General features: G+C 43.2%; 3 pseudogenes; 2 read left to right on the top strand and 1 right to left on the bottom strand.

Moving 5' to 3' along the window:
• The first annotated feature begins 41 nt into the window (after window positions 1-41).
• On the top strand, window positions 42-1,127 carry LOC136527611 (VQ motif-containing protein 22-like; annotated as a pseudogene).
• Window positions 1,128-8,896: 7,769 nt separating this feature from the next.
• LOC136526407 (V-type proton ATPase subunit a2-like) lies at window positions 8,897-10,529 on the top strand (annotated as a pseudogene).
• A 1,580-nt stretch (window positions 10,530-12,109) lies between these two features.
• On the bottom strand, window positions 12,110-16,847 carry LOC136526406 (glyceraldehyde-3-phosphate dehydrogenase GAPCP2, chloroplastic-like; annotated as a pseudogene).
• Window positions 16,848-27,426: the final 10,579 nt, after the last annotated feature.

The following is a 27,426-nucleotide window of genomic DNA, read 5'->3' as shown; positions in this document are numbered from 1 at the left end:
CACACACGACGAGCAGCGCTCACGCTCGGCTGCTCGGCTCCGATCTGCGCGCGTCGATGGCGATGAGCGACACCGGGTCGAGCTTCGCGCAGTGGGTCGCGCTCTACCACCACCACCACGACGCCACCGGCTGCGGTCCTGCCCGACGACGCCGCGGCGGACGTCCTCGGCACCACCCCTGCCGCGGCCGTGGCGAGCCCGACGTCGGGCGGGTCCAGCGGCGGGAGCCCCACCAAGGCAGCGGCACAGCAGCAGCTTCGCGGGGTGGAGGGGCCCCGGATCGGGAAGCAGGCGGCGGCGCGGCGGCGGTCCCCGTGCGTCGCGGCGCGCGCCCGTGACGCTGCTCAACACGGACACCGCCAACTTCCGCGCCATGGTGCAGCAGTTTACGGGCATCCCCGCACCCCCCGCCGGCGCGTTCGGGGCACCGGCCGGCGTGCCGGTCATCAACTTCGCCGCCGACTACGGCTTCCCGCCTGCTTCCTCGGCCGTGATGTCCTTCGACCACCAGCTCCACCGGAGCCACAGCCACCACCCGGCGCCGACGCTCCACGAGCAGCTCCGCAGGCAGCAGCAGCAGTACACCGGCGCGTCGTCGTCGCCATTCGGCTACGGCAACGGCGGCCTGCTGCAAGGCGGCGGCGGCGACGTCTTCGCCTCCCATGGCCACGGGTTCACCGCGTCGGCGGAGGACAGGATGCTCCTGCAGAGCATCCAGGCGGCCCAGATGCCGCACATGCCGCCGGTGTCCGCCGCTAACACCAGCACTAATGGCTTCTTTGCTTGCAATAAGTAAAGTAAAGTAGCTGACCAGTGATCAAGGTACGACGGCTACGGCCATCCATGCCACATGCATGGAATGGAAGCTAGAGATCATGGAGAGGGAAGGGGGGAAGTGAAGATTAGCAGCAGCAGCAGCAAAAAAGAAAAAAGGGTAATCAGCAGAGTCGATTAAGTTTCTCTTGGTTGTGTTCAATTAGTTTTCTTCACCACAGCTTGCTTAATTCGTGCAGCTTTGTTTGTTTCTCCGCTAGCTGCAGAGATGTAAATATCTTGTTTTTTATGATGATGTGGTTTGCTCATCTAGTCACTCCCATGGAGGTGAATTACTGCTCTCTCTTATCCTCCGAGATTTGCATACCTTTCGTACGTGTTTATGGTTTGTGATGATATCGATTCGGTGGCGGCGAGGCGAACATATCTGATATCTCGTTCCGATTGCGTTCGGTTGCCCGGTTTCGGAAGCAAAGGTCGTGGCGTGGCGGGCTGGCGGCCGCCGGCCGCCCAGCCCAGGGGGCCTGTGGCCACACCGATCACATGTTGTTTTCGCTGCTGCCGCGCGCCCGCGCCGCTGGCCCGTCGTGTTCCTGTGCCGTGGGGTCCGGTGGGGCCCGCGGTAACCGAGGTGCAATGCACCTTGCAGGCGTGACGTCCTGCTGACCCGAGCGAGGTCAAGGTCAGATATGTCATGCTGAGAGTTTATACGCTACTGCTAGTAGTACTTGCTCCTCCGTAAAAAAAAGTATTTTTTTATTTTTAGAACGTTTTTCACCGTTCTTCTTATTTAAAAAATTTGTTTAAATTATAAAATAAATAAATTATTATTAAAATATCTCTAATAATAAATAAGTTATAACAAAATATATAATATTTATATAAAATTTTTAAATAAAACGGATGATCAAATAACATATCTAAAAGTAAAAAAATGACACTCATAGGACGGAGGGAGTAGCATAGTTCTATCTGGACTCTGAAGAGTCTGAAATATGTGAGATGAGGAGTCACAAAACAAAAAAGAAACACTCTGTGAGATAAGGAGCACGGGTGGATGGTGAGTCAACTGGGCTGTGTTTATTTTTCCTCTTCAACTTTAGCATCTGTCACATCGGATGTTTCGATACATGTATACAGTATTAAATATAGATTAATTATGAAACTAAATACACGAGACTAATTTGCGAGACGAATTTTTTAATCCTAATTAGTCCATGATTTGACAATGTGGTGCTACAGTAAACATGTGCTAATGGCGGATTAATGAGGCTTAATAAATTCGTCTAGTGGATTACTGAGGACTTGTGTAATTTGTTTTATTATTACTATCCGAACACTCGATGTGACACCCCCATATGACATCTAATGTGACACCTGTCAACTTTAGTCTCTGGATTTAAACAGCAACGACACCATCACATGATCGGAGTTTGGACTTTGGAGTATCTCGGAAGCACAGGAGTGAGTTGTTGTACATAATTCTCTGCTAGTTGTAAGCATTATGTGGAAGTTAGCGTGCACCGGTCAGTCATCGCGCCGTCGGGCGAGCGCGCGACCCCCCACCTCCGCCGTCCATCACTCTGCAGTGGCGCCGTAGAGTCTCGTCGGAACTTCCACAGAATCTGGCCTCATACATGAGGCCAACATTGCTCATCTTGTTCATAAATATAGAATTTATAAGGGGCTCACAACACTACTGTTAAATGGCTTTTGGGTCTTCAAAGTAATTTTATTTGGCTTTCGATTAAACATTCCCGCACTACTGGAAACTATTCTATTTCTTTGTTACAAGTGAGATATAAACTCAGCATAGGATGTGTTTGGATGTCAAAAATGTTTCGGATTCTCAAGTGAATTTTGCGAATCCCTACCAAACACTTTATTTAGTGAAGTGATTCTCCATGGAACGTCCAAAAAAATTTCTCTGTTTTTAATTAGGAATTGGAATCACCCAAATAGATGTTTTGCAGTGATTCTAGTTCATTTCAAGAAGAATCTAGATCAATGGCCTAAATGAGATTTTGCTATTTCTTGTCAAGTGAATCCATTTGAGCATTTATAGAGAGACACTGGATTTGAAATGTTTTTAGAAAAAAACTTAGATTGCACCCTAATGTATGCTCATTAGTCTCTTTGAAACTCGGCCGGAGGAATTGGTCACCTCCATCTCATTTACCTCATCTGTAGCGTTCAAGTGATGTAATGTTACAACGCCGTTTGATCATAGCTCAAGAGAGTTGCATATTCATTTTTTTCCCTCTCTAATAAAGAAGAAAAAAACTAGCCAAGAGCCGAAGAGCCAAACAGGGAAAGAATAACGAATGAAGTTAGGTCCCGTCTGAATCCACGGAAGATTCTGGGATTCTAATAAAAAAATTCTGTGAATCATCCAAACGGGAGATTCTCGAAGTCACATCTGTGAGATAATTTGGATTTTTAGGCCTCGTTCGGCTTACCCTATATTTAGCTTATTCACTTTATTTTTTAGTCGGAATAATATTTTTCTCTCACAACGATTCAGTCAGAATAATATTTTTCAGCCAGTTTTGATCAAGATTCACAGACGAATCCCAGGTCATCCAGACGGGATAGTTTCTGGCATTCCTGAGTCAGACCGAATCAATGAGGCCCACTACGCATTTTGCTCTGTCGGCCTATTTTTTTCTGAAACTGTTGCTTTGTCGGCCTTGAGAGCCCAAAGACGGGACAACAAAAATACTACCAATCATGAAAAATACTAATCATCATCAATGTCATCGCACAACCAAACATCTAGCTTGAACTGTTGTAGATCATTCCATACAGCTAACCTTCGTCCAACAAAATCTCATATTATTTCTTTCCCAAAACCAAAGTGCATAACTTTTTTTCCTGGTCTATCTCAAAACATCCAACTATGCAGAGCCAGAGAGCCAGAGAGAGAGAGAGAGAGAGAGAGAGAGAGAGAGAGAGAGAGAGAGAGAGAGAGAGAGAGAGAGAGAGAGAGACGATCAGACTTAAATAATCTCTACTCTTCTCTTCACGCCAGGCAAGATCCAATGACTGCCATTTTCCACTTGAATTTGAAACCTTACCTTTACATTAGGCAAGATAAATAACACATCCGGTCATTACTACTACTACTTCTATGACACCTAATTTGAAAAGCCAACAATCTTTGGGACAAAGTATCTTGTATAGTTCCATCATAAAATTTATAAACCAAAGTATCAGACACATTGCAACCATAATTCGGAACACCATTGTCATCTGCAAAATGGGTAGTACTGCCATTAGTTTAACAATATCAGAACAAATATTAAGTAACAAACAAAACAAAGGATCATTATATAGTAGACAAATTAAAGCCCAACTATACAAATATAAGGTCGAAGAACAATAATGTAATATGTAGATATGGTTGACGTGCAGCCATTTTTCTCCATTCATTCCTTGAATTTCAAGAAAATGTTCGCAATTGAATGAAATATCATACATGCATGTGTTTGCTATTGAATGTTATTATTATTATTATTATTATTATTATTATTATTATTATTATTATTATTATTATTTAATCTGTCACCTTTTCCACACAACGATGTTTTGGTATACATTGCCAAAATCCTACATGTGCCACTTTAGTTGGCTAGCTTACCTCAAAACTATTGGAAATCTAACACAATCGGACTTAGGAGTATAGATAATAAGGTGGAAGCTGGTCGATCGTACGTACCGTGTGCGAGATTGCAATTCGTCAGAAATCGAAGTCGTGAATTTGGAAATCGTGAACAAGGGGACAGCGGGCAGCGGCACAGGATTAAGCGAACAGCGTTTGTTGCGTCGAATCGTCGATGTTGGCTTCGCTCCAGCCTCCAAGTCTCCGGCTACGCCTCCACTTATTACCTGCCTGCCGCCTGGTGAGGGAGACGGAGTAATATAGGGAGGAAATATGTGTTGTACTATGTTCCGATGGGTTAACACCTCCTGTAGCCGACTCGGAAAGAATACGTACGGACCCGTCGTCGGCCTGAGGCTGCTCGTCTAGTCCGTCCCGGCCCGACCCCGGCGACGGTGATGGGCTCCGTGCTCGACTCGTGCCAGGTGTCGGAGCGCAACTGTTGGTGGTGTGCCGTGCCGTGTGCCCGTGCTGTCCTGTGCGTGTTGGAATACATATAGTTGTGATATAAAATGGACCGGCACATGAATGCTTCAACATATTGTTATAAATTTGTACAGTACCACTGATTTTTTTAATGCAAACTTTTGCCATGCAATTACACAATTCTATGGATTGGTCACAAAATAGTTTTTAGTCACTATTCTGATAGAACCACTTCTGTATTGTTCTTGTTTTTAGAAACATTATTATATATGTTACCCCCTCCATTCTAAATTATAAGTCATTCCCAACTTTCTTAGAGAGTCAAAACATCTCAAGTTTGACTAGAATTATAGAGATAATTACAAAGAATTATAAAGATTTATGACATCAAATAGGTATACTATGAAAATATAATCAATGAAGAATCTAATGATATTTGGGTATTCGGGTAACCTGAAAAATTCAGGTTCGGTAACTGGAAATTTAGGTTTCATCCCCTAAAAGGCATTACCTAAAATATAAATTCGGGCACTCGATAATTCGGGTTCGGGTTCAGGTTTTACCCAATATAACTGAAATTGACAAAAACACTTAATTTTAACAGAATTCTAGTAGTATTTTAAAAGAATAAACAATAGTTCTTCAAATCTCGTCATGTCTTCATATCAATTAACACAAATCAATTATCAAGCTAGCATAGATCTACAATGAACCATACTAGGTAATATATTTACACTGTATTGAACCACTTCGTGTCTTCATATTAGGAATAGGAGAGCAAAGATTTGAGATATTTCAGGTAATTCGGGTACCAAGGAACAAACCCGAACTAATTTAGTTTTTTTATGGTCACTATCTGAAATTGTGATCGGTTACTTCGGGTTCGGGTAATTCGGGTTCAGAGATTGGGTATCATGCATTTTGGTCACCCCTAAATGCTTATGTTGGTGTACAATCAGTCAATCACGGCTAGTGATTTGGTACTCCCTCCATCCATAAAAGAATGTGATTCTCGTTTTTCGAGAAGTCATACAAGTAGAACTTTGACTAAATTTATATAGAAAAGTACTAACACTCATGATACAAAATAAGTACCATTAGCTTAGTTATAGAATATATTTTCATAATAAATTTATTAGGAGGCATAAATGCTAATACTATTTGCTATAAACTTGGTTAAACTTGAGCTAGCTTGACCAGCACAGATCCCATAATTACATTTTTTATGGACAGATGGAGTAAAAGAAGGGACCGAGTGGTACACGTTTGTCAAAGATTTGGAGGACAAATTTACCCTTTTGCCTTATATATTTTCTTGTTTCATGTGATGCAGGGCAAATATTTGAACTAAGGGAAGGAGGGAGAATTGCTGGTGCCGGAGTTGTCTCCAAAGTTATCAAGGCTTTTTTTTTGTTTTTTTTTGTTGCTATCATTAAAATTTACCGATATATCATAAGCATATGTACTGCTCTCTCGATTCTAAATTATAAGCTATTTTAACTTTTTTAGATATGTAGCTTTTATTATATACTCATTCCGTCCCCAAATAAATCAATTTATAGAATTTGTGTCACTCAAATCTTTTAAGTTTTGACTAACTTTATAGAAAAAGATTTATGCCATAAAATGAACACCTTATAAAATATATATTCTATGGTAAATCTAATAATACTAATTTGATACCATAAGTCTTTAACGTTTTTTTTAAAATCGGTCAAAATTAAAGAGTTTGACTTAAGACAACTCTAGTAATATATTTATTGAGAGACAAAGAGAGTATCTTAGATATAATAATATATATTTATATGTGCCGCAAAAGCCATATAACAAAAACAGACAGAATGGCTTGTAATTTAGAACAAAAGGAATAGTAATTTAATTTGTCACTCGACCCTGGGACCTATGATGAGCTGGAGGCATATTCATTCGCTTTGAATAGCTATTCATACTGCTTCTATTTGCAGGCACCATATGTCCGTGTATTCGAACGGTATACTTCATTAGTTATTATTCCTCGTTTTAGTTAAATCAACTTATAGAGTTATTCTAAGTTGAATTATTATAAATTTAAATAATTTATACAAAATACCATTGATATCTGTGACACCAATTTAGTATCTCTAAATATATTATAAAATAGATTTTCATAACATACTTATTTCATGTAATAGATGTTGTTATCCTTTTATATAAAATTGAGCAAAACTAGGATAGTTTGACTTAGCGACTATAAAAAAGATAGAATACTTTAACAAAAATATGTTTTCTAACTATATTAATTGTAATTATTGTATCTTACTCTCTCCACATCCCTAAAGAAGTCGTTTGGATATTAACACGGTCTTCAAAAATAACTTTGATGGTTACTTTCTTCAATAAAATATTTATAAAATATAGTCAATATATATTTTTATAAAACTTTTACATTTCGAGATGAATCTACTTCCATCATTTTCATATTTTCAAACTTAACCTAAAAAAATCGGTAATACTTGGTTGAGGACATCCGTCCGTCTAGACGGACCCCGACCCGCGTGGCATGAAAACAAAGAAAAAAGAGGCGCGTGCAGTTGCAGTCAGACGGTAGCACCCGTCCTTTTCGTGGGTCAGCGCTTGGGAGCATGTTGAAAGGTCCGAAATGGCTACAGGGGTGTGAATAGCCTATTTTAGAATTCTACAACAACACTTAAGACAAGAGGTTAGACAAATAAGTGGCGAAACGAGTATTGCGCTAGCCGACTAAAAATGCAAGCCACATATCCATAATTCTAGTTGGTACAATCTCTATGTCACACAAAAGCTAAGTTGCTACTCTCTACAACTAGTGAGCAAGCTAGTAAAGAATAAAACAACTAGTTACAGCTGTCCTAAACAACTAGCAAGAAAACTGGTTGCGACTGGGTACAACAGGCTCCAACTAACTGCAACTGGTTTCAACTAAGTTAAACAACCAGCGAGAAAATTGGATACAACTAGTTGCTACCGGTTACAACAAGCTGCAACTGGTTTTCGACTAAGTTTAACAACTAGAGAGAAAACTGACTGCAGCTAGTTACAACTAGTTGCTACTGGTTTTAGCAAGCTACAACTTGTTACAGTAGGTTAAAAAAAACTAGGCAAAGAAACTCGCAGCTACCACAGGACAAGTATATCAATGAATTATAATACAAGTGAGGTAAAAATATATACCGTCGTGGTAAGTGATAATTAATCAATATATCAATGAAAACCTTGGAGACAAGATGACACAAAGATTTTTTCTCCGAGGTTCACTTGCTTGCCGGCAAGCTAGTCACCGTTGTGGCGATTCACCCACTTAGAGGTTCATGCGCTAATAGGCATCACACACCTAACCCGCAATCGGGTGCCGCACAGCCAACACAAGATGGGGATTACACAAGCCACGCGCAATCCACTAGAGTACCTTTAGGCTCTTCGCCGGAGAAAAGGTCAATAACCCCTCACAAATATAATCCTTGATTGGGGGCGGATACAATCACCAAATCCCCTCACCAATCACTGAATCACCAACCGTCTAGGTGATGACAATCGCCCAGAGTAACAAGAAATCCACAGTCGCAATCACCACCTAGTTCCACCAAATATGCAATCACAAATGCACACACTAGGGTTTCCCTCAAATCCTCTCAAGAATGAGCACCACGCTTGAGGAAGGAGAGGAGAGGGAGGAGACGCTCTTGAAGCTCTCAAGATCAATCACTGGATCTGGACCTCTCACTTGAACGGAGCACAAATGCTTGGGAGTGAGAGAGGTGGAAGAGAGCATGTTCTCTATTCTTGGTTCACAGGATGCAAGAATACAAATAGGAACCAGAGAGCAGAAAGGGAGAGGGAGGCACTGCCCTTATCCCTTCGGCCAGGCCTCCAGGCCCCCCAATGGGCAGCGCACCAATGGGCAGAAAGCCGAGCAACAACGGGAGGCTCTTGTACAGACGGCGGACCCCACGTCTCTCTCTCTCGAGCACGGGAGCCAGACGCCCCTTTCTCTGCTTACCTGGGCCTACGCGACAAGACATGGGCCACGGCGTCGACGGGCTAGCCCAAGTGGCCAGCAGCAGCGGCAACAGGCCTGCGTGCCAGTAGCCCCCAAAGGCCATGTGGCCAGCGCTAGCACAGCAGTGGCCCAGCAGCAGCGCTCCCAAGCCACCAGCAGCAACTCCTTCCAACTGCTTGCAACTGCTTCCAACTTTTTTTAACTGCTTCCAACTCCTTTTAACTGGACAGCAGTGCACCTTCTATGAATTTTCTTCACCTCTTTTCAAGCCTGTACTTTACTTTACTGTGATTTGTCGTCATCAGTTTCAAGCACTGCTTCAGTAGGACCATAAGGTGCTACTGGCATGGTTGTTAAAGTGGAAGGATTTGTCTTGATAATTTTTGTCTGACACAACTAAAGAGCATGTGAGTAATTGTCTTATCAAGATTATGAAGAAAGATTTAAGCTCATCTATTTGGAATGACTTTGTCTTAATACTCTTCAGCGTGCTACTGTTGTTAGCAAATCCGAAGTTGGCTCAATATATGAGGTTTGGCTCAATACTGTAAGGTGGATGAGTGCTAATGCTGTGTTCCATGTGGTACAATGTGGCCAAATATCAAGAAGCAAATCCTGGAGTATTCACCATTGTGACTTTCCCTTTCTTATTTGCTGTCAGGTTTGGTGATTGGGGCCATGGAATTTGTTTGTTACTTGCAATGCTTTATCTGATATTCCGGGAGAAGAAACTAGCTTCACAGGTTTGTGCACTAGTCCTGATTGCATTTTGCTTCACTTATCTGTGTATCTGTAGTACTACAATTCTATGACATGGTTTGGAGTTGGAACCTTGCTGTAGTCCCCAAGAGTTTGTTTTTATTTAAAAAACTTAAGAATCTGGGATATGACAGTACTTAGTTTTGTTAAAAATTTCTTTGTGGCCAATAGATGACCTTGCGGAGAACCAGTTGTTTAGTGGTCTATCATGCCTAACCATTCGCCTTTTGAAATGCAGCTTGTTTTACTTCTGCTTGCTTTGGTGCCTGTACCTTGGATGTTGATTCCAAAACCTCTTTTATTAAAGATGCAACAACATCAAGCATGTTTATATAGTATTATTCTATCGGTGACTTGATGATTTGTGGCTGCAGTTTACTTTTATAATGACTGTTTTTGTATTTTTTTTCAATCAGACGCACCAAGGTCACCAGTACGCTATGCTTCAGGGCACTGATGAATCAGTGGGAGCAGAGTTGGGGGAACATCATGAGGACGCACATGACCACGGGGAGTTTGAGTTCAGTGAAGTTTTTGTTCACCAACTGATTCACACGATCGAATTTGTTCTTGGTGCAGTCTCAAACACAGCTTCATACCTTTGGGCTCTAAGGTAATGCTAATTTAACCAATATATTTATTTCGTATTTACATTTTGGCACTTTCTGAAATGCAATTGTTTCTTGTAGGCTTAACAATATTTTCGCCCTTATTATTGGTGGCGTCGTCTTCGTCTTTGCCATGGTGGGTGTCTTACTTGTTATGGAGACCCAGAGTGCATTCCTTCACGCGCCGCGGCTTCACTGGGTGGAGTTCTAGAACAAGTTCTATGAAGGCGATGGTTACAAGTTCGCCCCATTCTCCTTCGCACTGATTCATGAGGAGGAAGATTGAGCTCGCCCCAGCATTTGTATTTATTGTAGCCGATGTAAAATCTATCTTTGGTGGCCTTTGTTCCCAGAACAAATAATTTTTTCATCTGTTGTCTCGGATGGATCATAAACCTCAGTCCCTTTTCATATGTTTAAACATTGGACCTGACGGGCATGTAGCCTCATTACGTGAGAAACTGTTATAACGTTTGAGTTGCAAACTGTAAATTATTGGTTCAAATTCTTGGTTGAAACTGTAAAACAGCATGATCTAGAAATGCATGGTAGTTTGAATTTGAAAGTTTAAAATCAGCATGAGTAACAATTGGTTGGCGCCAATTTTTGAACGCTTGCACACTAGCTACTGGCCGGAGGATGCTGGCTACGGCTGGAGGCTGGAATTGGCTGGCTGGGCTGGCTGGTCCAGCCCCAGCACCAGCCAGCCTGCCGAACGGGCTGCTTTTGGTGGTGGCCTTTTTGCTACTGAAGTTAAAGAGGTGACAGTTCAGATATTTACTGAGTTTGGTCAAGATTATTGTGTACTGGTTGACATTTCTAAAGTGAGGAGGCATGAATACAGACAATCAGACCTGGGAAATAAAAACATACCCAAATCTACTGGGATTGTTGCTGGCAGAAGGGCTGTGGTTACTGATATGGTGTGGTCAGATAGATACAACATTGTATACCTGGACCTAGTTGGAGAGTCGAGTACTGTGGGTGAAGTTATTTCTACCAAAGACTTCTACATGTCATATCTATCATGGAAGTTGCTGCATTTTTTCTATGAGTTTTTCCATGTATCAGATATGGCAAATGCCACTAAACTTCCTATGGAGTTCAGTGCCGCGGCATTGCTCTATATTTCTCTAGCTTACATACCACTGCTATCTTCTCCCTTCTTTGATGTGGCCAGCTCCCTAGAAAATTGGGAAAAACATCAAAAAATGTTCTTTTTCATACTTGGCCTGGGCGCGGTGGCAAAACATGTTGTGTTGGCTCTGATTCTAGTGTTTTCAAGAACTGTGACCACTCAATGGATGGAGAAATATAAGTATTTGGCTCTCTGTGCTGTGGCAGAGTCAACAGCTTTTCTGATATACAGCATGTCCGCAACTCGTCTTCCCAAGGAGGTTGCTAAAGTGTCTTCCCAAGGAGGGTGTAAAGCAGGGTAATTATCCTCGTCCCGTGCTACTGGTTTGTTTGCACGTTTTTGTTTTCTCCATACCTTTGCTTATTCCTTGTATCTTCTGTGGTATGTAAGCTAGAGAAATTATGTCCTCAAACAATCCAATAGGGGCAAGCCCCTCTGTTTCCTCAAAAAAAAAAATTATGTCAAACAAATTGTATCTCTCCTATATCTTTATATTTTTTTTAGAAAGGCGGCAAGAGCTTTGGCAGATTTTTATTAGACGATGAAAAAGAGAGAGAAAGTTACAAAAAAACGTTTTACAACAACGACTGTCGGAGGGGGCAGCCGTCGAAACAGCGCACCCCTCTGATCCACTCCGACTTCCAAAGGAAAATACAACTCCGACTTCGAAACGCCCACTGACACCTAAATAGCAATACCCAAACAAGACTGAAAAAAAAGGCCTAGCCCTAATTGTCCACCACAATAGGATTCGTCGCCAACTGATGTTGAATATCTTCCTTGCATAGAAGAGCAACTTGTCTAGAAAAGTTGAATTTATCAATAATGTGAAGTCTGTTAGTTTCACCGATTGCATAGCTAAATCCTAATTGATTAAAAGGCTTCTAAGGCACAGTGGAGAGCACGTGAGTCCAGCCAAACTTGGTTACAAAGAATGTAGCAAAGGCATACTGCTCAAATAAAGAGTGTAATCATCAATTGAGTATCGCAAGGTGCAAGAACAAAATAAATTCAGTTTGCATACTTGATAGCTGCTTTCACATCTATAGGAAGCACTTTTCTCAATCCGGCAAGTCAAGTCGACAATAGATACATTCGGTGTTGGCACTCGGAAGGCCATACCAGTGAGTTTCCCATTTAATGCAGGAAGGACCTTCCCAACAGCCTGGAACATAGGAAGGAGATAGAACATAAGGCCCTCCACAGCGTGGGAGTGGAGCCAGCAACAAAATCGGGTCCCACATGTACAACTAGCAGCGCTTCCCAATTGTTGCAATGTGTAGAGAGTTGGAGGCATCACTCTGGGACCCACGTTGTAAGAAAAAAAGTACTCAAAAGCTGCCAGGACGAAGACTCACGAGCTGCTTTGGTGTGTTTAGCAGGCCAACGAAATGATTTTTTACAGTTTGGGCACTGGAGCAAGTAGTTGCGTCGCTCCTCATTTTTCTGGAACTGGCACCACTGGCTGCAGCGTGCGGAGTAACTCTTCAATCATCTCTCTCCTATTCTAGCACCACTCAAGCACCACGCTGTGGAGGGCCTAAGAACCCCGTACAAAAGAAGTTTCCGGTCTCTTCCTTTGAGTAGAGATAAACCTTTGCTGCACCAGTAGAGCTAGGGATGATGGCCCTGTTCGCTTTGCTGAAAAGCCATGGCTGAAAGTACTATTCGTTGATTTGTTGTGAGAGAAAAACACTATTCGTTCACTGAAATAGTACGGCTCATAAGACAAGCGAACAGGGCCGATGTTTTGACCAGCACCACGTCCTCCCCTCCAATCTTTCGTTGAAGGACCATCAACAGTCTTTTGGGTGGCTGAACACATGCAAAACAAAATTATGGTAATTGTAACTTACAACTCAGCAGTCTCCCATGTCTCTTATGACAAATCCTGAAGAGGAGAATGGAACCTGTTGTAGCATGGACAGTCGTCATGAGTCCCTCAACAATGCCAAAATCCCCGTTGACAACATGCAGAGCATGGATGTATATTAGCATGTCAAGTGATGAGCAGTGATACTGCAGTGGCAGAACTGGAAGATACTCGGCATCCAAAGGGCATGGAACACTAAAAAACAGCTTACTGAAATAGCTATGATTCGTACCTAGCATATTCCACGCAAATCCAGAAAAAAGAGAGGCGATTTAGGGAAATAGGAAAACAACCTTGGCAAGGGGAGCAAGGCAGTTCGTGGTACAACTTGCATTAGAGACAACATTCATGCTGGGGTTGTAATTCTTCTCGTTTACTCCAACCACAAACATAGGAGCATCTGCTGATGGAGCAGATATCACCACTTTCTTTGCACCACCCTATTAACCAACAGTGGAAATCTCAGAATTATGATGCATGTAAAATATGATGGCAGATATTTCTTAGCTGATGTACCAAAGAAACAAAAAGTATGCTATGAATTCCCACCCAAAAAAAGAAGAGGAAAAATCCAGACCACATTTTGCTGGATCCTAATTATTAAATCTGGCATTCTATGTCGCTAGCAACTTTTTAGAAACCGAAATGGTAAGGAAAAAAACCAAAATAAAACCAATCATCACTATAGAAGATATAATCTCATTATATCAGAGAGAGATAGACAAGTGAACACACGATTATTTAGTCACTTGGGGTAGTTCATAGAATGGTTTGTATAAGGCAGTAAGCAAACCTTCAAATGTGCTGATGCTTTCTCAATAGTTGTGAAAACTCCAGACGATTCAACAACATATTCAGCTCCATAGCTACCCCAAGGGATGTCTGAGGGGTCTCTGAAATGGATGATTCAAGTCCATACAACAAAATCATCAGGGGAGAAAAGAGTTATGCAAAGTTGGCATGAGTGACGTGATCACAAGAGAAGTATGTCACCATATCCCAGAGAAAACCTTGGGTTACAAATTTACAACCTATGTGTATAGCTGTTGCCTTATACCAGTGGACATTAAGTACGAAGGACTTGTATCTTCTATCATTTTGCAGTTACAGTATGTCAATATATGCGTGTGACATGCTTGGACAACACTACCAAATTAAATTGATCACTTAACAATAGGTGCAGAGAAGATCGTATCTGTCGGGGACCGATACTAGGGTACCCGAAGAGAAGGAGCTAATAATCATCAACGTCAATATGTCCGAGCGGTCAAGAGCGCGACTACAGCTCCAACCGACCCCCAGGTGCGCAAGCTCCGCCTCGTCCGACATTAAAGGGCTGGTTCCGCCTCGCCCGGCCTCTAGGGGAGGACTCCGCCTCGCCCGACCTTTGGGTCTGCGCTCCACCTCGCCCGACCCTTGGGTCCGCGCTCCGCCTCGCCCAGCCTCTGGGGGAGGACTCTGCCTCGCCCGACCGCAAGGCCGCAAGCTCCGCCTCGCCCGACCCTTGGGTCTGCGCTCTACCTCGCCCGGCCTCTGAGGGAGGACTCCGCCTCGCCCAACCCCAAGGCCACGGGCTCCGCCTCGCCCGACCTTTGGGTCTACGCTCCGCCTCGCCCGATCCTTGGGTCTGCGCTCCACCTCGCCCGGCCTGCGAGAAACCTACGCCCCAGCGGCTATGGCACTCTTGCTTACCAGCGTGACCAGAGTTTCCCGCCCACACCTCGAACTCTACGATCTTAACAATAGGAAGGGTCAGAACGCATTAACCCATTTTTTACACATAAAAAGGAAGAAAGAACAAATTTGTTCAAACGAAACAAAATAACAAGCTTGTTTAAACAAAAGGGTCGGAACTTGTTCGCTTATTACAAAAACGACTGCTCGACCTATTTAACTAAGTAGCCCCTTCAGGGGACAACTATGCCTTCTATCCTGTCCGCCAGGTCCTGCGAAAGGGGATCCACCGCTGTCTCTATCTCCTCCAGCTCGTGGACTTCATAACCGGCCGCGTAGCCGTGGCTCATCGCCTCCAGATCGATGTTGTCCCCTTAATAAGAATGAGCAATCGTGAAGGACTGATTGACCCCGACGCGAAGGGTATTCCTCTCTGAAAGGTCCTAATGGCTAGAGGGGGGTGAATAGCCTAATAAAATTTCTACAACAACACTTAACAAAATGGTTAGACAATTATGAGGCGAAGCAAGTGTTGCGCTAGCCTACTCAAAATGCAAGCCACCTACCACAATTCTAGTTTAGATAGTGTCAATTCACACAAGAGCAATGACACTAACCTATGTTAGTGTGCTCTCAAAGGCTAACTAAATAGCCACACCAACCAAGCATGCAAGCTCTCACAACTAGCTACACTAAAGAGCTTGTCAACTAGTTTGCGGTAAAGTAAAGAGAGTGATCAAGAGGGTTATACCGCCGTGTAGATGAAGAACCAATCAATCACAAAGATGAACAACAATGAAGACCAATCACCTCGGAATCAATGATGAACACAATGATTTTTACCGAGGTTCACTTGCTTGTCGGCAAGCTAGTCCTCGTTGTGGCGATTCACTCACTTGGAGATTCACGCGCTAATTGGCATCACACGTCAAACCCGCAATAGGGTGCCGCACAACCAACACAAGATGAGGATCACACAAGCCACGAGCAATCCACTAGAGTACCTTTTGGCGCTCCGTCGGGGAAAGGTCAAGAACCCCTCACAATCACCACGATCGGAGCCAGAGACAATCACCACACTCCGCTCAACGATCCTCGCTGCTCCAAGCCGTCTAGGTGGTGGCAACCACCAAGAGTAACAAGCGAAATCCGTAGCGAAACACGAACACCAAGTGCCTCTAGATGCAATCACTCAAGCAATGCACTTGGATCACTCCCAATCTCACTATGATGATGAATCAATGATGGAGATGAGTGGGAGGGCTTTGGCTAGGCTCACAAGGTTGCTATGTCAATGAAAATGGCCAAAGATATGAGCCATAGCCGGCCATGGGGCTTAAATAGAAGCCCCCACGAAATAGAGCCGTTATACCCCTTCACTGGGCATACTGCGCTCTGACCGGACGCACCGGTCCAACTGACTGGACCCTAGACTCAGCGTCCGGTCCACTGATGGATGCCACGTGTCACTAGCTTCAAATGCTGTTCGTCAGATTTCAACGGCTACAAAGCTGACCGGACTCTCCAGCAAAACTGACCGGACGCTGGAGCCTCAGTGTCCGGTCGAGTACAGTAAGGGTCTAAAACTGGTTTTCCTCGATCGGACGCATCCGGTCCACCTCGACCGGACACAGCCCAGCGTCCGATGGTAAACCCTAGCCACTGTACCGCCAAGTCAGCGCGACCGGACGCAGGCAGTCAGCGTCCGATGCTTTTGGATCCAGCGTCCGATCACTTGACCAAAACGCGTGTCCTCTGCTGCCACTGACCGAATGCTCCGGTCCAACCTAGTCCAGCGTCCGGTCACACACAGTGACCTCTGTCTTTTCTGTCTAGGGCGCCGGTGGTACCGTCGGACTGTCCGCACTCTATGGGCGGACACTCCGCCGGTGGAGTTTCTTACCCTTGCATCCAAACTTCACCACCCTTGATCAAATGTGCCAACCACCAAGTGTATCACCTTGTGCACATGTGTTAGCGTATTTTCACAAATATTTTCAAGTGAGTTAGCACTCTACTAGATCCTAAATGCATATGCAATGAGTTAGAGCATCTAGTGGCACTTTGATAACCGTATTCCGATACGAGTTTCACCCCTCTTAATAGTACGGCTATCAAACCTAAATGTGATCACACTCTCTAAGTGTCTTGATCACCAAAACAAAATAACTTCTACAAAATATACCTTTGCCTTGAGCTTTTTGTTTTTCTCTTTACTCTTTCCAAGTCGAAGCACTTGATCATCATCATGCCATCATCATCATCATGCTATGATCTTCATTTGCTTCACCACTTGGAGTGTGCTATCTATCTCATGATCACTTGATAAACTAGGTTAGCACTTAGGGTTTCATCAATTCACCAAAACCAAACTAGAGCTTTTAATCTCTCCCTTTTTGGTAATTGATGACAACCCTTATACAAAGATATGAATTAAAATTCAATTGAATCCATGTTGCTTGTCCAAGCATATTTACCATGTGTAAAAGGATATGGACAAGTTTCATGAACCCCAAATGGTAGCAATTGCTCCCCCTACATATGTGCTAAGAGTTTAGATTGAAGCTTGCACATATGCTTAGATAGGAAATATAGGAGTCAATGTCTACCAAATGATGCTAAGGTATAAAAGATGGACCTTTGAAGCGTGATACTAATTGGAGTGCACCAATATATCATCCTTAGCACCATTGTTAGCTTAATACCACTTGGAAATATACTTTAGAAAGATACCACTTGTAAAGACTTACTTGGAAATGAAAGTTGTCTAGTGATTTCATTTCATCATTCAATCTTACAACTAGCATATATCACACAAGTATGGATATTTTGAATTTTAGAACTTGTGTCATGCAAGCAAACATAAGAAATGCATATTCAAATACATCATACAAGTTCATGAGCTTGCCCCCCCTACTTGTGTGCTCAAAATTTTAGTTGATCTCTTTCCTTTTTCATATTTCTCCCCCTATGTCATATGTCAAGAGAAATCTATGTTTCTTTCCCTTTTCACTATCTTTGTTTCTCTCCCCCACATCTTTGTTTCTCTCCCCCTTTGTCATCAATGACCATAAAGGTTCTAAATATAGATAGTATTACTTGTAGGGTCGAGATTATCAATGTCAATCAATGGGGTGAGGATCATTTTCCCAAATTTGGTGTAGTCTAGATCATTTACCAAAGATATTTAACTCGGTTTGATCTAAGGACAAGCTTCTTCACACCTCCAAATAAGGGTTATCTTGTACCATGTTGAGTTAAACACTTATAGCTCATTTTCTAGATTAAACACTAGGTTTACAAGCCCACAAACATGTCATATGCTATCACTAGATCATGTCAAGCATAGAAGCAATAGTGATACCATATAAACATCAAATTTATTTGATTTTCATGAATGAGTCTAATAAAATAGAACCACTTGAAAGGTCCTAATAAGATTGAAAATATGACTAGATGCACTAAACATGTCCTTAGCAAGGATGTATGCCATGCCAATCAACTTTTACCTTGGATTACTCGAAGGAGAGGCATGTCATATGAGTGGGGGGTGCATCAACACATATTTGAGAAATCCAATATATTCAACTCATTCCTTATCTTGCAAAACCTTTTCTCATCCAATGGCTTGGTGAATATGTCGGCAAGTTGATCTTCGGTGCCTACACTCTCAATACAAATGTCTCCTTTTTGTTGGTGATCTCTTATGAAATGGTGGTGGACATCAATGTGCTTTATTCTTGCATGTTGAACCAGATTGTTGGTTAACTTGATTGCACTCTCATTGTCACATAGCAATGACACTTTCTTGAACTTGATTCCAAAATCACTCAAAGTGGCCTTCATCCAAAGTATTTGTGCACAACAACTACCGGCGGATATGTATTCGGCTTCGGTGGTTGATAATGCAACACTATTTTGCTTTTTTGATGACCATGAAACAAGTGATCTTCCCAACAATTGACATGTGCCCGAGGTGCTCTTCCTTTCAACCTTGCATCCCGCATCATCCGAGTCGGAGTAACCAACTAGCTCAAACTTTGCTCCTTTGGGATACCACAAACCAATATTTGGTATATGCTTCAAGTACCTCAATATCCTCTTTGTAGCCTTCAAATGACTTTCTCTTGGTGAGGCTTGAAATCTTGTACACATGCATACACTAAACATGACATCTGGCCTTGATGCGGTCACATAGAGTAGGCTCCCAATCATAGACCGATACAACTTTTGATCTACCATATTTCCACTTGCATCACTATTCAAGTTGTCATTGGTTCCCATTGGTGTGCTAATGACTTTGCTATCAATCATGCCAAACTTCTTGATCATGTCCTTGATGTACTTGCCTTGACTCATAAAAGTATCATTCTTCAATTGCTTGATTTGAAGACCAAGGAAGTAACTCAACACTCCAATTATGGACATCTAAAACTCATTAGCCATCATCTTTCTAAACTCATCACAAAAATCTTGATTGGTTTATCCAAATATGATGTCATCTACATAGATTTGCAATACAAATAGATCTTTTCCAATCTTCTTGATGAAAAGAGTAGTGTCAACCTTGCCCATTGTCAACCCTTTAGAGAGTAGGAAATCCCTCAATCTCTCATACCATGCTCTAGGTGCTTGCTTCAAGCCATACAATACTTTCTTTAACTTGTACACATGGTTGGGCTTCTTGTCATCTTCAAAACTAGGAGGTTGCTCAATATATACTTCTTTATTGATATAACCATTGAGAAATGCACTCTTGACATCCATTTGATAGAGCTTGATGTTGTGGGCACAAGCATAGGCTAGCAAGATTCTTATTGCTTCCAATCTAGCAACCGGGGCATATGTTTCTCCAAAGTCAAGACCTTCAACTTGTGTATAGCCTTGTGCTACCAATCTTGCTTTGTTCCTTACTACTATCCCATCTTGATCTTGCTTATTTCTAAAGACCCATTTGGTTCCAATCACATTATGTCCCTTTGGTCTTTCTACTAACTCCCATACTTGATTTCTTATGAAGTTGTTCAATTCTTCATGCATAGCATTCACCCAATCAATATCCCTCAAAGCTTCATCTATCTTCTTCGGTTCAATGGATGACACAAATGAGAAGTGTTCACAAAATGATACCAATCTTGATCTTGTTTGTACACCTCTTGAAATATCACCAATGATTGTATCCAAAGGATGATCTCTTGCAACATTGGTTGGTTGAAGGATTGGAAGTTGATTGCTTGCACTTGCTTAATCATTGGGTTGAGATGATGTACTAGCCACTTGATCTTGATAAATGTCATGAGAGTCACTTGCACTAGCTTGATTTGTATCATCTTGCACATTTGAGTTGGAGAGCACTTGCACTTGATCATCTTCATCATCAATCACTTGCCTAGGCCTCAATTCACCAATATTCATGTTCTTCATGACATTTGAAAGTTGAATGCCTCTAACATCTTCCAAGTTCTCATTCTCTTCTTGTGAACCCTTGGTTTCATCAAATTCAACATCATGAACTTCCTCAAGAGTACCACTATCCAAATTCCAAACTCTATATGCTTTGCTTGTAGTGGAATAACCAAGTAGGAATCCTTCATCACATTTCTTATCAAACTTGCCCAATCTTGTGCCTTTCTTCAAGATATAGCATTTGCAACCAAAGACCCAAAAATATGCAATGTTGGGCTTTCTACCATTCAAGAGCTCATATGGTGTCTTCTCTTTCAATCGGTGACAATAGAGGCGGTTGCTACAATAGCAAACCGTACTGATAGCTTTGGCCCAAAAAGATTGACTCACATTGTACTCACTAAGCATAAACCTTACCATATCAATGGGTGTTCTATTCTTTCTCTCAATAAGGCCATTTGATTGGGGTGTGTACTTGGCCAAGAATTGATGTCTAACTCTAAATTCATCACATAACTCATCAATTCTAGTGTTCTTGAACTCACTACCATTGTCACTTCTAACTCTCTTGATGGTTGTTTCAAACTCATTGTGAATGCCCTTGACAAATGATTTAAACGTTGCAAACACATCACTTTTGTCTACTAGAAAGAATACCCATGTGTATCTAGTGTAGTCATCCACTATCACAAATCTATATTTATTTCCACCGATACTAGTGTATTGTGTTGGCCCAAACAAATCTATGTGCAATAACTCAAATGCTTTGCTAGTGCTCATCATGCTTTTCTTAGGATGAGTATTTCTAACTTGTTTGCTGGCTTGACAAGAGCTACAAAGCTTATCCTTTTCAAACACAACATCTTTCAAGCCTTTAACTAAGTCATGCTTAATCAATCTATTCAATTGTTTTATTCCAACATGACTAAGTCTTCTATGACATAACCAACCTATGCTAGACTTAGTGAACAAGCATGTGGACAATCTAGCTTCACTAGCATTGAAATCAACAAAGTATAGATTCTCATATCTAAAGCCTTTGAAGATCAAGTTAGAGCCATCTACACTTATGATCTCTACATCATCTACTTTAAATATGCATTTGAATCCAAGATCACATAATTGAGCCACGGATAGCAAGTTGAAATTTAAGCTCTCTACTAGCAACACATTGGATATGCTCAAGTCATTGGATATTGTAATCTTACCAAGCCCTTTGACCTTGCCTTTGCCATTGTCACCAAATATGATACTATCATAACCATCATTACCATTGGCGTTGATTGAGTTGAATATTCTTGCATCTCCGGTCATGTGTTGAGTGCACCCACTATCAAGAACCCAATGCCTTCCTCCGGCTTTGTAATTGACCTATAAAAGAAGATTAATTCTTTTTAGGTACCCAAACTTGCTTGGGTCCTTGAAGGTTAGTAACCAAGCTCTTTGGCACCCAAATGGCTTTCTTCTTTGAGCCCATCCATGGTTTGTCAATGAACTTAGCCTTCACACCATTTGTACCCTTAACAAGCATATAGGAAGAATTAAGCTTAATGGAGGATACATTAGTATTTTTGCTTTTGTTGGTGCATTTATGCTCTCTATGACCAACTTACTTGCAACTAGTGCAAAACCGACCATTGTTCTTCACAAAACTTGTCTTGTGAGGAGCAAAGGTCGCCTTGCCTTTCTTGGGGGTATAGCCCAATCTCTCTTTGTAGAGAGAAGCTCTTTGGCTACCCAAGATCATAAGCAAGCGGTCCTCACCACTATAAGCCTTAGCCAAGGTGTGAGTGAGCTTAGTTATCTCCTTCTTGAGGTTCTCATTCTCAACCACTAGTGAGGTATCACAAGTGAGACCATCACTACTAGATGATGTGGAAGTGGAAGTGCTACAAGAAGGGTTAGTAGTAGCAACAATGATAGGCATAGATAGTGATGTATCAATTAAATCACAAGTTACACCTACATCACAAGTTTCAATATGCTTCTTTTTATCTTGTTCATTAAGCAAAGTGGAATGAGTTTTTTCAAGCTTTTTATGAGCCTTGCCAAGCTTCTCATAGGCTACCTCTAGCTTCTCATGAGTTGCTTTGAGCTCATCAAGGGCTTGCTTAAGGGCTTTTACCTCCTTATTCAAGCTCTTGCATTCCCTTCTTTTAATGTCAAAGTGTTCTTTAGCATCCTCTAGCATATCAAATAATTCATTCTTGGTAGGTTCATCATCATCACTATCACTATCATTTTCATTTTCATGTTCATTATCATCATCATGTTCTTCATCACTTTCATCATCACAAGATTGTACCTTAGTGGCCTTAGCCATGAAGCATGATGAAGATTTGAAGAGAGAATGCTTCTCATTGATGGCAATGCTTGCAAGAACCTTCTTCTTGGTGGTCTTGTGATCATCACTATCATCATCATCACTTGAGGAAGCATCACTATCCCAAGTGACTACATATGAACCACCCTTCTTCTTCTTGAAGGCCATATTGTCCTTTTTCTCTTTCTTTTCCTTCTTGTCCTTTTTGTTCTTCTTGTTGTCATCATCATTGTCACTATTGTATAGGCATTGAGCAACAAGATGATCTTTGCTTCCACACTTGAAGCATCTTCTTGACTCTTCTTTGTTCTTGGATGAAGACTTCTTTCTTCTAGCATGGTAACCATTCTTCACCATGAACTTACCAAATCTCTTAACAAATAGAGCCATCTTCTCATCATCATCATCATCCCATGATTCATCTTCTTCACTTGATGTTTCTTGCTTAGCTTTACCCTTGGATGATGTGGCTTTGAATGCCACGCTCTTCTTCTTCTCATCTTTCTTCTCATCTTTCTTCTCCTTCTTTTCTTCCTTCTTATCATCATCTCTATAGGTATCATCGGTCATTATATCTCCTAATACTTGGTTTGGTGTCATGGTGTTCAAACCACTTCTCACTAGAATGGTGACCAATGTACCAAATCTTGAAGGCAAGTATCTCAAGAATATGTGGGAGAAGTCTTTGTCCTTCACCTCTTCCCCAAGTGCTTTGAGATCATTGATAAGCACTTGAAGCCTATGGAACATCTCCGGCACACTTTCATCCTCCTTCATCTTGAAGCTTGCAAATTTTTCTTTGAGGATGTATGCCTTTGCACCCTTCACGGCTTGAGTGCCCTCAAATGATTCTTTCAACTTCTTCCAAGCTTCATGTGCCATCTCAATATTCTTGATTTGCTCAAATGTTCTTTCATCAATTGCATCATGAATAGCACTTAGAGCAATATCATTGTTTTGGAAAAGTACTTCTTCGGCCGCGGTGGGATTCTCCGGATCACTAATCTCAATTTTGGTTTCTACCACCTTCCACACCTTTCTGTTGATTGACTTGATATGTGTGGTCATTTTTAACTTCCAATAAGGATAATTTATACCATCAAATTAGGGTGGCTTCTTGGTATTGTTGATTTGAGCCATTTTAACACTGAAAGTTGTTAAGCCTCAAATAACGGTGACATCAGCTCCGATACCACTTGAAAGGTCCTAATGGCTAGAGGGGGGTGAATAGCCTAATAAAATTTCTACAACAATACTTAACAAAATGGTTAGACAATTATGAGGCGAAGCAAGTGTTGCGCTAGCCTACTCAAAATGTAAGCCACCTACCACAATTCTAGTTTAGATAGTATCAATTCACACAAGAGTAATGACACTAACCTATGTTAGTGTGCTCTCAAAGGCTAACTAAAGAGCCACACCAACCAAGCATGCAAGCTCTCACAACTAGCTACACTAAAGAGCTTGTCAACTAGTTTGCGGTAAAGTAAAGAGAGTGATCAAGAGGGTTATACCGCCGTGTAGATGAAGAACCAATCAATCACAAAGATAAACAACAATGAAGACCAATCACCTCGGAATCAATGATGAACACAATAATTTTTACCGAGGTTCACTTGCTTGTCGGCAAGCTAGTCCTCGTTGTGGCGATTCACTCACTTGGAGGTTCACGCGCTAATTGGCATCACACGCCAAACCTGCAATAGGGTGCTGCACAACCAACACAAGATGAGGATCACACAAGCCACGAGCAATCCACTAGAGTACCTTTTGGCGCTCCGCTGGGGAAAGGTCAAGAACCCCTCACAATCACCACGATCGGAGCCGGAGACAATCACCACCCTCCACTCAACGATCCTCGCTGCTCCAAGCCGTCTAGGTGGCGGCAACCACCAAGAGTAACAAGTGAAATCTGCAGCGAAACACAAACACCAAGTGTCTCTAGATGCAATCACTCAAGCAATGCACTTGGATCACTCCCAATCTCACTATGATGATGAATCAATGATGGAGATGAGTGGGAGGGCTTTGGCTAGGCTCACAAGGTTGCTATGTCAATGAAAATGGCCAAAGATATGAGCCATAGCCGGCCATGGGGTTTAAATAGAAGCCCCCATGAAATAGAGCCGTTATACCCCTTCACTGGGCATACTGCGCTCTGACCGGACGCACCGGTCCAACTGACTAGACCCTAGACTCAGCGTTTGGTCCACTAATGGACGCCACATGTCACTAGCTTCAAATGCTGTTCGTCATATTTCAATGGCTACAAAGCTGACCGGACGCTCCGGCAAAACTGACCGGACGCTGGAGCCTCAGCGTCCGGTCGAGTACAGTAAGGGTCTAAAACCGGTTTTCCTCAATCGGACGCGTCCGGTCCACCTCGACCGGACATAGCCCAGCGTCCGGTGGTAAACCCTAGCCATTGTACCGCCAAGTCAGCGTGACCGGACATAGGCAGTCAGCGTTCGGTGCTTTTGGATCCAGCGTCCGGTCACTTGACCGGAACGCGTGTCCTCTGCTGCCACTGACCGGACGCTTTGGTCCAACCGAGTCCAGCGTCCGGTCACACACAGTGACCTCCGTCTTTTCTGTCTAGGGCGCCGGTGGCACCGTCGGACTATCCGCACTCTACGGGCGGACACTTCACCAGTGGAGTTTCTTACCCTTGCACCCAAACTTCACCACCCTTGATCAAATGTGCCAACCACCAAGTGTATCACTTTGTGCACATGTGTTAGCGTATTTTCACAAATATTTTCAAGTGAGTTAGCACTCCACTAGATGCTAAATGCATATGCAATGAGTTAGAGCATCTAGTGGTACTTTGATAACCGCATTCCGATACGAGTTTCACCCCTCTTAATAGTATGGCTATCAAACCTAAATGTGATCACACTCTCTAAGTGTCTTGATCACCAAAACAAAATAGCTCCTACAAAATATATCTTTGCCTTGAGCTTTTTGTTTTTCTCTTTCCTCTTTCCAAGTCGAAGCACTTGATCATCACCATGCCATCATTATCATCATGCTATGATCTTCATTTGCTTCACCACTTGGAGTGTGCTACCTATCTCATGATCACTTGATAAACTAGGTTAGCACTTAGGGTTTCATCAATTCACCAAAACCAAACTAGAGCTTTCACTCTCGAGTTGGCACACCTAGGCCGTGATCTCGACGGCACGAGCCGTGAGTGAGCGGGTCTCCTTCGACCGCACCACCTCAAGGTCGTCGTAGACCACTCTAAGGGCGGCGCTCAGGGTACCGAGCTCATCACTCTCTGCCTAAAGATTTCTCCTCACCTCGGTGAGATCCACAGCTAGCTCGGCAGAAACGCTCTTAGCCTCTAGCTTCTGGGTCATCTCCCTTTTGAGCTCGGCATGGAGGAAGCCGACCTTCGGTTGTGCATTGTCGTGCTCTTGGCAGGCCCAGTCACTCTCTCGGAAAGCCTGGTCGCGCTCCTCGCGAGCCCCGCCATGTTTCAAGCGGAGCCTCTCTATGGTTTGGATCAACTCATCCTGCTCCTTGCGTAGCCGAATGACTGCCACGGCATCCATGCTCGCCCTTTTCTCTAGGGTTGTGAGCTTCTCCTTGACCCCCAGCCTCAGATCCCTTTCTTTCTCAACCTCGCCCAGAAGGTCAAGGGTCTGCTGGCGGGTTTCGGTGTCCTTCTAGAGCAACTCATCCCGCTCCTTCCTAACCCTAGAGGCTTCTTTGTCATCCTTCTGGGACCTCGCCGATAGGGCCTCGAATGCCTTCTCAGCCTCGTCCGCATCTCGATGAGCCTCGGCCACCCGCGATCGAAGATTGGTCGCCTCCTCGGCGAGGGGAGTCAGCTCGACCACCCTATACTAAGCGACAATGAGCTGAGCTGTCATCTCCTCACGTAGCCGTGCCTCCCCAATGAGGCAGTCCTAGGCTTCCTTCTATTGACGAAGGAACCAAGATTTTCCCCGGCTATGAGCTATAAGGGACTACAGGGAGACGATGGTCAGAATACAAAAAGTATATAGAGGAAGAAAAAAATGCAAGAAGCAGGACCAAGCAATACCCGCCCGAAGGGAACAACAACGTCGCGCAATGCGCCCATGGTGTGTTCCACGGCCTCGAGCACGAACACGATCCCTACGTCGAGGCTCTCCCACTCCATGCTCTCTGTGGCGTCGTCAAGGGTAAAAAACATCGACGACGGATCCTACGGAGGAAAGGATGCAGGCGAGCTCAACGGTGGCGGAGATGCAGAGGCAGGAAACCTAAGCGTTGGCGGCGGCGTGGCTATGGAGGTAAGGATGCAGGCGTATGTATGAAACATGGAAGGATAACCCTTTGATTTTATAGGGGCGATAGGTGCGAGGAAACCAACCACCCACCTAGATCTCTGTGCCTACCACGACCTATCATCACGTCTCATCGCGGGGCATGCGCACGCAACCTATGGCCATCCCCTCAGAAAATGCGCCGGACATTTCACCTCCCCAAACGGGCCATGACCCATCACAGGTAAGAGGGATACAGAGCTAAAAACACTCCTACGGCCCGTCTAGGCCTAGGAGTTCGAAGGTTGGCCCACTGACGGGTTCGACAACCGCTCCGGGCACCTTTAGAGTGAGGGGTTGAAAAGGATGGGCCCACTAGCGGTCAGTACCTAGGCGCACGAGCCTCATGGGCATCTTAGCCCACGTTCGAGTCTCGGCCGGATACGATCCATTGTTTTTCCTCGAAGAAAGGCAGAGAGCCCTCAGGACCGGTAGAACGAACCCGAGAAC

This window comes from Miscanthus floridulus, chromosome 19, assembly GCF_019320115.1.
Source record: "Miscanthus floridulus cultivar M001 chromosome 19, ASM1932011v1, whole genome shotgun sequence".
Classification (NCBI taxonomy): Eukaryota; Viridiplantae; Streptophyta; class Magnoliopsida; order Poales; family Poaceae; genus Miscanthus; species Miscanthus floridulus.
Note: the sequence above shows the minus strand (reverse complement) of the source record. Positions and strands in the feature narration are given on the sequence as shown.